This window comes from Medicago sativa, chromosome 2 (assembly GCF_051527215.1).
Source record: "Medicago sativa cultivar Bolivia chromosome 2, Bolivia_mono, whole genome shotgun sequence".
Classification (NCBI taxonomy): Eukaryota; Viridiplantae; Streptophyta; class Magnoliopsida; order Fabales; family Fabaceae; genus Medicago; species Medicago sativa.
This window is the reverse complement of record NC_140750.1, coordinates 80,820,606-80,833,752: the sequence shown is the minus strand read 5'-3', so window position 1 is coordinate 80,833,752 and position 13,147 is coordinate 80,820,606. Positions and strand designations below refer to the sequence as shown.

The 13,147-nt window shown below is 31.9% G+C and overlaps 1 pseudogene across 1 annotated transcript; it reads left to right on the top strand.

Annotated features, from left to right (window-relative positions):
• Positions 1 to 3,176: 3,176 nt before the first annotated feature.
• On the top strand, positions 3,177 to 9,851 carry LOC146951342 (uncharacterized; annotated as a pseudogene). Its single transcript, XR_015027873.1, has 15 exons — positions 3,177 to 3,434; positions 3,637 to 3,709; positions 3,783 to 3,858; positions 4,300 to 4,487; positions 5,015 to 5,050; positions 5,180 to 5,224; positions 5,507 to 5,625; positions 5,724 to 5,875; positions 6,080 to 6,163; positions 6,257 to 6,424; positions 7,163 to 7,408; positions 7,509 to 7,684; positions 8,020 to 8,068; positions 8,967 to 9,028; positions 9,135 to 9,851. The product of XR_015027873.1 is annotated as an uncharacterized LOC146951342 (transcript).
• The last annotated feature ends 3,296 nt before the right edge of the window (positions 9,852 to 13,147 follow it).

Below are 13,147 nucleotides of genomic sequence, written 5' to 3'. Positions count from 1 at the left end.
TCCATTTTTTTTTTTTGTGACAACAACCCTCGATATTTTCTTAAGGGAGTTAAAAAATTTCACTTTTAGTGACATCGTGCCATTGAGAAAATATTTGAATTATGAAGCAAAACATGATATAGCCTATAATTTGTACGTAATTATGTTAAAAAATGTTTGTAATTTGATATATATATATATATATATATACACACACACACACACACACACACACACACACACACACACACACACAATATTATATTTGTCAAAAAAGAAAATATACAATATTATCAACAACAACAAAAAATCAATAGTGCCATTTACGTAATACTACTACTTTCCATCACTCTTAAAGATAATATATTGCACTTTACATTTATAGTAATAATGATTAGACCACATCACAAAAAACAAAATAATGATTAGACCAATACTTGATCAAAGTTATTTAGTAAAAGTAATATTATTCCTCTATCATTTATACAATATCTTAAAATGTGAAATATTTAGATGAGTCGCTTAATATCAGACAGATATAGTCTATACTTCCTCCTCAGTTCCATCTTATGGGATCTGGTAAGAAAACCACAGATATTAAAAAACGTTGCTGGAATAATAAAATAATAGAAACTAGCTTTCATATAATTTGAGACCGTGTCCTCTAAAATCAATCATCCTCGTGTTTACTCTACATTCATCTTGCAATTAGAGGTGTGCCGGCTGGATCAGGGATATTTTGTTTTGAGAAAGAATTTATTTGGTCCATTGAGATGATGTCACACAACCTACCTAAATAAATTGTACCTGCCCTTTACAAAAAAAAAAAAAAAAAACAACGCATTCTTCTCTCCCTCCACACACACCACAAACTCATTCAGCATCCATGTCTATCAAAATTAATGGTGAAGATATGATTTGGTCCTTTATAATTTTTTGTTGAGCCAATGTTTATAAAAATGTAAAGAATTAAGTCGGCTGAAGAGAAAATTATACGGAATCTAATTTAATATTCACTATTTTCACTCACTAACTGAAAATGATATTTGTACAACTTTTTTTTATGAAAACATTTAGACAACTCTCATTCATAGTCATATGATATTATTATCCTTTTTATTCATCGTTTCTTTCTATTATTTCTGACAAAAAAAAAAAACTAAATAAATATTATCATAAAAGTATTGTTGTATTGTGACTCAAAATTGAGTCTTTGGGTTTGCGAAGAATCGTGACACGATTTGGCAAGCTTGTCACGATTTCTGATGCCGAATGCATGGTTGGTTCTGGAGGCAAAACGTGACACGATTTGGGAAATCGTGAAACGATTTATGGATAAGATTTGTGTACCTTAGGTCGTACACAATGAACCGTGACACGATTTTGGCAATCGTGACATGATTTTGACATTTGCAGGGTACTATTTAAGTGTTTCTGTCCAGATTTTGATTGAGAGCTTCAAGAGAGGAAAACTTGGGAAATCAAAGGAGAGAACTTTAGGGTTGAGGGTCTTTGATTAGAGTTCTCTTGGGTTAGGAAACATTGTAAACAACTTGGGTGAGTGAAAATCATTGAGTGTCTTGTTCATTAGTTAGATTGGAAAAATGGGTAGAAATTAAGGTTGTTCTTTGTGAGCTTGTTGAAGCTAATTTCTTGTAACCCATTTGTATCTCTTTGTAAGAACTCATTGATAGTGGATTGGAGAGATCAATCTCTCCCCCAGGTCAAGTTGGACCGAACTGGGTAAACAATCTTTGGTGTGTTTGTTTCTCTTCTCTCCTTATTTTTTTGCTTGTGATTTTGAGTTTTTCACTTTAATTCCTAGATTAGATCTAGGTGTTGTTATTATTGTTGTTGCTTATGTTTACTTTGATTGTGGTTACTACTTTAATTTCCTTTGCTCCACACATCCCTGTGTGAGTTTTAAGTCCATATTCACAACAAGTATCATAAAATGATTATACAAATATCATTACTCAAATTAATAGGCTCAAACACAACTACAATCAAAACTCAAGAGACATGCATTTCGGATATGTCTTTTCCCCAGGTTGTAGGAAATAAAGTCAAGAGACATGCATTTCGGATATGTCTTTTCCCCAGGTTGTAGGAAATAAAGCTTAGTAAAACACACATTTCAATTTTCGGAGTTATATAATTCATATTTTCTTAAAAAAAAATCAGTTTTTTTTGGGAGAGATTCATAATATTCTATACATTTTTGACAAAATTTATTAAAAATATGAAGGCTAAACGTGGGTTGACTAAAATGTAAGGACCAAAAGTGGTGTTGGAAATCTTTTGGAGATTAAAAGTCTGTTAATTTTTTTAAAAAGATTAAAATGAAAAGTTTGTGTATTTATAGACAAAAAACATTTTTAACCCTTTAATTTATTTATTTTCTTAAATTATTATAGATGTCAACATATCAGCGTTGTGTTTTGTATATGTGTTTTGTATATTTTATTATTTTATGAACAAAATATGCATATTTTACAATATAATTTCTTTTTGTGTAGAAGAGACATTTAATATGTATACAATTTTAAAGTTGTAATGTTAAATTTTATACTTTATAAATAGTATTAATTACTATTCGATTGCATTCAAAAAATATTGTTTCACTAATATTTGTGTTTCTAGTAATCTAGTCCACGAGTTTTAACAAAACTGATAAAAATATTGAGATTGTTTGAACAAACGTCATGATCGAGTTTAAACTTCGGCTCTTTTATTTGTGTTTGTGAATTTATAATGACTATTGTCATTTCATTTATTTATTTATCAAAAAATATATTTGTGCTTCTAATATGTGATTTTCGTGTTTAAAATGTATCTATCATTATTTTATCTAATCTAAAATGTGAATCACCAATGACCATCTAAAATGTTTCCTTAAAAGAATTTGAAGGGCTATAAATGATACATTCAATATATTGAAAGTTTAAAAAATAACTTTTCTATTACAACTTATAAATTATTTTTACTTTTGAATCCTTAACTTTTTCAATATATTGTTAGCAAAGCTCTTCTTTCAATCGACCTCCTTCCGTCACATGTGCTCTCCAAAGTCTCCTTATCTCCCATGTCGAGCTACTTAAAATCCGCATCTAAACTAAATAAGAAAATAATAGTCCGTGCGTTTTACCATTTTGCCCTTGAGGGGGGCATTTTGGTAAATTAAAAATTGGAGCTTCCCTTCCCTATATATATGTGAGAAGAAAAAAAAACAAAAGAAAAGAAAAGGGAGAGAGAAACGGGAATGGAAGAAGGGGGAAAGGCGAAAAGCTGCGTAAGAGAAAGGGAAAGTGACGGCGAAAAACGGCGGCGCCGGTGAGGAAGAGTAAGAGAAAGGGAAAGCGACGAGGGAGGTTGGAGAGAGCGTAACAGAACGACGAAATTGACGGGGAGAAAGGAAACGGTGAAGAGCAAGGGGTCGCGTTTTCTCATCAAAGGTTGGTTTTTTATCCTTCATCTGCTTGCATGTTTAGATTATTGGTATATTTTGCTCTTTTATGGTGTTTGTTTTTGTTTTTTTTCTCTGCTTCTTCTATTGGCCTGTTTGATTGATTAATTTTTGATCAATTGAGAGGATTTTTGTTTTCTTCATTCCCTTTTTGGTTAATTGAGGTTGCATGTGTGGAAAATTGGGTTTAGGGTTCTTGATTCATGGATTGTTACTGCCAGCAATGGGAACCAACACATGGAATTGATCATCGGTGATGCAAAGGTTAGGAAGTTACTTTGGATTTGTTGAGTGTATAGTTGTTTGTGGTTTATTTTGCTTAATATGAATATGACAGGTTAGTGGGTTGGACAGAAGCTGGAAAAAACTACCTGGTGTGGCTGCTAAACTCATAGATTGTAAATCATCTAAAGGTGCATACTTTTATTCTTAAATGTCATTGAAAGCTGCTACATTATATTGCAGTACATGTTATAAGGTTGGAACTATAAGGGAAAGAAAATATATTATAGGTTATATATAGTTCTAATGTATGATTAATGAGACAGAGAGGGACTTCTCAAAACTGAAATTATGGGTTGAATTTTGAAGTTCTAACTATTAATTTAATCTGAGAGAATGGACACATTATCTTTGATAGTGAACTCAATCTCTTCCTCTTGAAGTTTTTACTACCTTTATAGTAGTTTTGTTGATGCTAAATATGTTGTTTTTCAATTTCGTTCAATTTTAGGTGCCTTATTTATCTTAATCTTATATTTCGTTGTATATTATTGTTTAATGTAACATTGGTTCCTTGCAAAAGATGGTAGTCGATATGTTATGTAATGTGATTGTTTTTATGTGATTTGTAGATTTTTATCATCGTTGCTAGAAGAAATTGTTTCAAAAAAAGGTGGGAATGAATTTCTTTTTGGAGGGAATGAATGGCGATGGATCTTATTGCCCCTTTGATATGAGAGACATCCAAAGGTGGCCCTTTTTGAGAAATATCGATGAACCTACAAATTTCTCTTTTGCTTCGACAAAATTCTCCATTCCTGTAAGTTAATTCATCTTTGTGCCCTTTCACCTATTTTATGGCTTTGATCTCAATGCACGTGAGCGACATGAATGGAGATATATGATATATGTAGAAACGGGGTTTGATGAGCTCTCTTTTTTATGAGAACTGGATCCTGATGCAATGATGTAAAAATGAGTAATTTTATAGAGCTTGAACGCTTTTTATTTTAATTTAATCATGTTCTGTACGGATCCAGAATCTCATACATCTCAGTTGTAATCTAGCCTGTCGTCTGTTACTTCTACCTTATTTCATATTTCCAGTATTTAAGCTCTCTTCAATTTTAAAATGGCATGCGTGAGTCTTGACTATGACATGAGACACAATATCTTTGTCTAGATTAAGTTTTATGGAGTTCAAATTATGAAATTCTGGATGCTCAAATCCTCTGTCTGTTGCTTTGTCAATATAGGTTGGGCTTTCTCGAGCTCTAAGTGATTAAGATACAATTGTTTGCTTTTGCTAAGTTTCCTGTTGAAATTGATGGAGAACCTTGGTTTTAGGAACCCTGTACAGTTTCCATAGCTCATCATGGCCAGGTTATCATTTTAAAACTCCCTGTACAGTTGGCAGGTTTTGTTGCGGTAGAGGTCCTTAAGAAACTTTTTCTCAACTTTTTGTCGCATTCTCATCTATGTTCTCACACTAACATCTCTCTTTTTCTGCAGTTTATTCTCGGCTATTTCTTTCCCACCCATTCAACCAAATATCAGGTGAGACACTAAAACAAAACCAAACATTGTCCTCCCTTATAGTTGCCAAGTTTTAGTCATAGTTATTTTGCTATGTTTTTCATCCTTTGTTGGACTTTAATTGGTTAGCTAGATATATTGTGTCTTGAACCCATAATGTCATAACAATTTTTGAATTGACATGATCTGCAATCTCAGTGCATGTTTAGTTTTTTGGTTTTAACATTGTGACAAACAAGTTTCATTTCTGTTTCAAATGCCTATTACCATCACTTCACTAACTATGAGCAAATGGTTTTCTAGAACAATAGAAGCAATAACAAAGTGTCAAGAAGTCCTTTTTAGTTGTTCTGCATTTGAAAAATTCATGAATGCCGTGGATAGATTTCTTTTTGCTGCATTCACCTGCATTTTAGCACTAGGTATGTTACATTTTGTTATTGCTATACAGAATATTATACGTCTCATTATTTATGCATGTTTTATAAAGTCGTTGAAAATTGTTTGTTATGAACCTTAGGAGGGTCAATAATAGGAACAATAGCAAGAGCTATCAAAGGCCAGACCACAGAAACTGGTTTTCTTGATGGAGCTGGAAAATGAGCAATTGCAGGAGCCATTGCAGCCATAAAACTGACGAGTTTTACTTCTGTGGCTGAGCCATTTTCCAAGGTTACAATTCTGGCTGACAATTATCTCACCACTGATTATTTACGTAGCTTTGACACTTTTGATTGAATGTATATATTGCTTTGACACTGACACATGTGATTACATTCAATCATTTAGAAATATTTTATTTGTATTATTTGCCCTTATATTAATCCAATTGAGACGGTGTTTGTCTCACCTATCAATTTTGGTGTGGAATTGCAGGTTGCATTGTTGAGAAGTTTACTAAATGGGAGAGTGTTTATGGAATGAATATGTCCAACTGTTGCACAAGCTTATTTGTTTTATGTAAGTATTAATAAATAAAAAGCTTACGAAATGTGAAATTAATTCATTAGAATCAAAATTTTAGTTTAGATTTTGTGTAACATGTGTTTTCAGATAAATTCACTAGAAACAACTTATGGAGGAGTGCTTTCAAATATTTATGACAACTTGGGAGTTAAGGAGATGCCACAAAGTTGTATTATGAACCTTCCATGGCAGCAATTCAGCTCCAACAAAATGATGAAATTATACAATGAATCATGTTGCTCAATTTGCATCCTGGTGAGAATTAAAAGTTCTCAAAACCATGTGAAAACTATTTTTGGTAATATAAAGCAAACAGAAGTTGATTTTGGTTCAATACATTTCACTAATATATTATATTTGAGTAAGAAATCTCTTTAGTTCTCCAAAAAATTCATAACAGTTATTGATATTAGTTTTGAACTCTAAGATTTTTGACTTTTTTCTAGCCTCTTAATTGTTAAAACTAACAATGCAAGAGGCTAATATGAAGAAAAAAAATCCAAATACAAAGTCATCACAATGTTAATATGTTAATTTATATAAAAGTGTGAATGTGACATGTTGAAGTTCTTCATGAGACCATGGGGAATAATTGTCACATTAAACTGTTGATGTGGCCACTTGGTATATAAATGTATTAGGGTGTCATGTCAGATAGGAAGTATAAATAAAATTTCTCTACACCTTCTCTTGATAAGATGATGCACTTCACTTGCAAATCCATAAGTAAAAAGCGACCAATTTGTACAAGAGTCCTACTAGTTGGACTACCCTCTTTACTTCTAGACAACATATCACCAATAACTATAGTATATTGCGTAAATCATTTACTTTCTATAAATCATTAGAACGTGTAACATTAATAAATCCTATCCAATGGATATGGGTTGAACTATGGTGCTTCTTGCGCATATTTTAATTTTTGATTCATTTTTCTTCCTTACACATCAACTTGGTGGTTCACTTTCATCAACAACTATTTTGATTTTGCAGTTTTCAAGCTCAAGGTCACGGCCTTAATCGGAGTCTGTGTGTCTGTCTTATGTTCCTCTCCACACTATCTCTGAAATTGTAACTCCCTTTCGTTCTGTCTCTATAATTTATACTTTTCTATTGCTTATACTGCAATGATTCATCTAGCTAAGTCTATATTTGATATTGTTGAAGGTTATATACGCCAGTTTTGTGGTTGCTACTGGTGGATCAAATCTAACAATCTGGCTACTTTTTGCTTTTGTGGTAATATTTCTTCACCAGGTTTAGCATGGTTTTCATGTTTTGAACAAATTATTACTATTTGATTTCGACTTGCTTTTTGCACATTTCTTTTTGTTCAAAGCTGATATCGTCGTAAATTTGAGGATTATCCAAGCAGCCGTTTTGCTATTATTCCATTTTGTGGCTATAAAAAGAAAAAGAATCTTAACAATAAGAAAGATAAAAAGATGAAGGTGAAGCATAGCGAAGAATCAAAGCAAATTCATGCACTTGAAAATATTGATGCAGGCAATGAAGGTTAGAATTTTGGATCAAAACTTATATTTCAGAAAATTTGGTTGATTACAATAAATGCTAACTATGTTCTGCTTTAGGAACCATCGTCGAGAAATCTTGTGAGTTAAAATTTGGTTGATTCACTCCTCTCTTTGGTGTGACTTGAAATTTGCTTTGAAACAAAATCAATCATTGATTATCTTTCATTATATATGGTATTCTTCAAAGGTTTATTTAGTTTTGGTTGGGGAAGATCTTTTCTATGTTTTCCTTGCCTTCTGCAGTGCAACTAATTTCCTCCTTTCTACATTTTACAGCTGAAACAATAATTTTGATACTCTTTGGATTATGTACAGGTCATATAGGATACTTTTGGTGGTTCTAACTTCTCTAAATATATAATAGGTAATAATGCTTAAGTTGTCTGCTATATTGTTGAGTTGATAAGTTTTACTCTAAACTTTTATACAGTTGAGCTTATTTTGAGGTTTTAGTGTTTCTAACATCTCTAAATATATCCTTCATAATGTTAGTGCTGTTTTAGAGCTATATAAGGCTTCACAAGTCATTATACATCCTGATGAATCAATCTTGGTTAAACAAAGTTCTTGCAATGTCTTTTACTATAGTTTTGGTGTAAATACATGATATAGATGAACACATTTCTAGAATATATGACATTAGTTCTGGTTTTTATTATGAAAGATAAGGCTGAGTTTTTATTATAGACAGTTTCTGGCGTCGAATTACTTTCTGTTATGCTACACAGCTAATGTACCACTTTAGCCCCTACTTGACATCACTTTCTACTAAATAACCTATCACAAAATAATAGGGATTTGTTCAAATTCTGCTATGTTATTACGGCTATCACGCCACCACAGCCGCTATTTAACAACACTGTCTGAAATGAATTGTTTTGGTTTGCACTAGTGATAATTTCAGAGATTATGGCTGTGGTTTTTTAAGTTTCAGTGTTGTTGAATTGTTGCCATGTAACGCTATATCATTATGACATGGCGGATTGTGTGCCATCTCTTCCGTAGGCTGCATCTGCAATGCCTGTTATATCCACCACACATCTGCCATAGGCCGCAACACCTTATTTATACGTTGGATTTTTCACTGAAAGTAATTAATATGCTCATATTTTATCTCATTAATATGCTCATAGGAAAAATATTTCACATTCTGCTCTCACATCTTTAATGCTTCCTTTCACTTTTTGTAAACCTCACATTTTGCAATATGCGACTTCTAAGTAGGAAAAGAAATAATACTGAAAGCCTGCCTAATTTTTCAGGCGAAAACTCGAAAGCACGGAGAAAGTTTTGGAACGTATACCTGTCATAGGATTTCTTACAGGTGTGCTTGATATTTATATATTTACTTTTGTTACCCTGTTTTTGCATCTTAGCTTAGTAGACTACTTTGAATATCTGATAAGTTTTTCTTAATATATTTGTTACAGCGAAAATTGTTGAGCTTAAGATTGGAGCTCAAACAAGTTACACTTATACGTCAGGATCATGATACAAAATCCAAAAGAAAGACCTGTTTGCCCTCCAAAATTGAGGGAATATATTCTCACTATGCTGCCACACTAAGTTTTGCTCTTAAATTTTTCAAATGAAGAAGACATATCGAATTTGATACTATAATGATTGAAAAACATGAAACAAGCAAGTGTGAGACAAATTGTTTGCAAGGATAGCTTAACTATCAACAATTGGATAGTGTAAATCTAGAGATTTTGTTTCACTCCTACAACATTAGATCCATTGGAAAGTTATACTATGTTTATTAATTAAACCTGTATTTTTTTTTAGGCTAAATCCAGAAGGGTGATATATTTACAGGAACTAAAGACATATTTGAAAGAGAAAATAAAAAAGTTTATCATTCATTGCATCCTTGTGTGCAAAACTCCATGTTCAATATGCTGCTTGCACCAAAAGAATGAATAAATAGTTATCTAAAGCCTAGCTGTGTCTTTATGTTTCAAGTGATGCTGCAAATATTGTTCATCTATGCCAATATCTTTTGGACTGATTCACCATCTTTGTGCATGTTAGAGTTGTTTCGTGAACAAACATTTTGATTTAGCCATTAATTAACGAAAACTTACTCCTTGGATGCTTGAAAAATATGTCTATGTTTAGTACAATAACATGAAATTATTCTTAAATGTGTAGTTGTATCTCTTAACTTTGAGCTCGCATCATATAAAAATCATACAAAAATGTGAATCTCACGTTATCGCCAATTAAGAGCAGAATGAGATAAAATCATAGAGTTTAATTTTTTATCCTCCAAAAGCTTAAAAAGTAAAGCAGGATTGGTGATAATAAAACCTTGAAATCAGGGTATATTTGATATTATCTAACAATATCTCAGTTATGTCTATCTTAATTTCAAGATGTCATTTATTTCATAATATAGCACAAACCGAGAAAATCTCAATTTTAAAGATAAACATGTCTGTTGAGTTTGTTTACATTGCCACAAACATTGCTATTGGTTCTTTCCTTCCTCTTCCATGTGTGTAAATCAAATAAAAACCAGCCTTATGTGCTATAATCAATATAATGTCATGGACTTTGGCTAAAAATTCTGCAAAAGAACCATGTTTTTCTATGATCGATCATTTCCAATTTACACTCAACCGCGATATTTGCCTCCGTCGAAGATGCTTGATGCTGATATCACTGATAGTGTTATCGGGGAAGGATGTATGATTAAGGTAAATTGTTTCCAAATCTGTTCAAAGAATGTGAGATTTATACTTTTCTTGACAAAGATGTCAAATATGATTAAATGGATTTAATTGTGAGAATTTATATTTATATGCATGTAATATATATATTTAGAATCAGTTTACTTTTAAGCGTTAACAAATATGTCTTTGCAAATAAAATTATCCGAAAAAAAGTAATCCACCCCGTGCGAAGCACGGGTTTGTAACTAGTTTAGCAAAAGAAAACATGGATAATTTTTCTGAAAACAAAAAGGAGCACTTGTCAAAGAGACTCTAGTTTAGAAATGATACATTGTTTAGTCTTGAAAAAAATAGATAGTATACTAGAAAAAGTAAACAAAACTAATTTTATTGTGACCACACAACATTCAACGAACAACTGTTTATTCTTCCACCTTGACAATCTTGACTTCACCACCTCAATCATCATGTACTATATTTTCATTCTCCTCGAACTTGCAATTTAGAAAGTTAGACTCTTCTTATGCTACCTTTGAGGAAATATTTAACCCCACAAATAATCTCTTGCAAAAGTTAACCTCCAAATCTAACATCATTTCTTTTTATTTATTTATTTTTTGTGAAGTAGCCTAGTAGTTAGAATTCACTTTTTTTAAGGTGAATAAGTGGGGTGTCCGGAGTTCGAACCCGACCCCTGCATATAATAATGCATGTCCCTGCCAACTAACATCATTTCAAACAACAACAAATGTACCTTTATAATAAAAATATTAAACCAGCTTTATTGTAAACGTTCGTCGCCGATATCAAATTTAAAACTAGGTGCGTTTGTTTCAAGTTACATTCATAGATTTTTGGGAATAAAGGTGTCAAATGGGCTGCCCCAGCCAAGCCCGGCCCGGGCCCGAGAGGCCAAACTACATAAATGGGCCGGACCGGTCCAACCCAATTATAATTGGGCCACAGATTCTAGAGCCCGGTCCGGCCTGTGTGGGCCATGGGCCAGTCCGTCCCGACCCGTTTATTTTTTACTTTTAAAATTTATTCACTCTTTCTTATGTATTTTTTATATATTAGTCACTCACCACTATTTTTTGCTAAAATATGATTTGATAGACATAAAAGTGAAAATAATTTTGACATTAACATTGAATATTAATGAAACTCTATATTATTCATTCAATTAAATCAAATTAATAATTTATAAACTTTAAACTAAATTCATTCATTTTTATTAAGTTTATTTTTAAATATTTTTTATTAATAAATTTTAAAATAGTTGATAACTTTTTTCAAAAATATACTATTTTTTTAACAAAAATCAAATTAAATTGTAATAATGGGCCGCCCCGAATCCCGATGGGCCATCCCGTCCCGACCCCATTTTTGTATGGGCCAAAAAAGCCCGAGTGTATTTTTAGGCCAATTTTTAGGCCCGGTCCACAAATGTGGGCTGATGGGCCGGACCATTAGACCGACCCATTTTTTACAGCTTTACCTGAGAATATAATGATAGAAATATGCATGCCCGTGTTTGTTACAAGTTTACTAAATTTTATTCCTAGGTATAAAATGTTCATGGGAATAGAAAAATGTTCTCAAAGAAAAAGGTGGGAATAAAGTTCCCATGAAGATGAGAATAAATTCATATGTAATTACCTATTATAATCCATATTTTTAAGGTTCCTTGGAATATTATGATGTTAACCAAACATCTTTTTTCTAAATACCTTAGAATAAAATTCACATATTTATCCTTCAAAAAAAAATTCACATATTTATATTTCAAGCAATGTTATTCCTAGAAATAAATTTGGTAAACTCACCTTAAGGTACTTCCCCAACTCCAAAGCTCTCCTTATTAACATATTAAATCTTGCAAACACATTGGGGTTAACTTGATGGTATTGACTTAGGACCTGAGAGTGTGTTTATCCTTAAGGTTTCATGTTCAATTCTCCTCGATAATAATTTGAGTGAACTAATTTAACTTCTAAAAAATAAATTAAATCTTGATAGATACACTTCACACAAAGAAAGGACATCTCCCTTCACTTGAGGAACTTTTTAAAGATTACTTATAAGAATTCTGCTCTTTACCCAAACAGTTTTGCTCACTCCCAAAGTAAAATACAAATATACCCCTATGCATGTTAACATGCGATACGTAAGTTAACTTACGCTAGTTGTAATGTTTACGTGACTTAAGTTGCGCCGCGTAGCGTGCTGTTATCAGCCAGGCAAAACCACATTCTGCCTCATTTTCACCAAACAACACACACAAATCTCAATTTTCTTTCAAATTACCAAACTCCAAAATTCCTTCAACTTCAAATCAAATAACACTACAACAACAACAACAAGTAAGCTTTCACTTAAACTATGTTGGTATGATAAAAAATTTCACTTAATCTAGGATTTTTTAGGTTTATTGTTTTGTTAAAATTTTTATTTTTTTTGCAAGAAATGATAGAATGCTACATGCAAATGACTTATAGTGCGTAATTCTTATGATGTTTGCATGATTATGTTAGATTTTTTACACTTAGATTAGATTTTTTTAGATTTAGGGTTTGTTTAATTTTTGGTTATTTTGTTTTTTGCAATATATGATACAATGTTACATGCAAATGAGTAATATTGCTTAATTATTTTGATCTTTGCATGTTTATGTTGTAGTTACCATTTTTAGGGTTTATGTATATTTTGCACTCCAAGTGTTTGATGAAATGTTTGAATGAGTTTTTCATTGATTGTGTTTAATT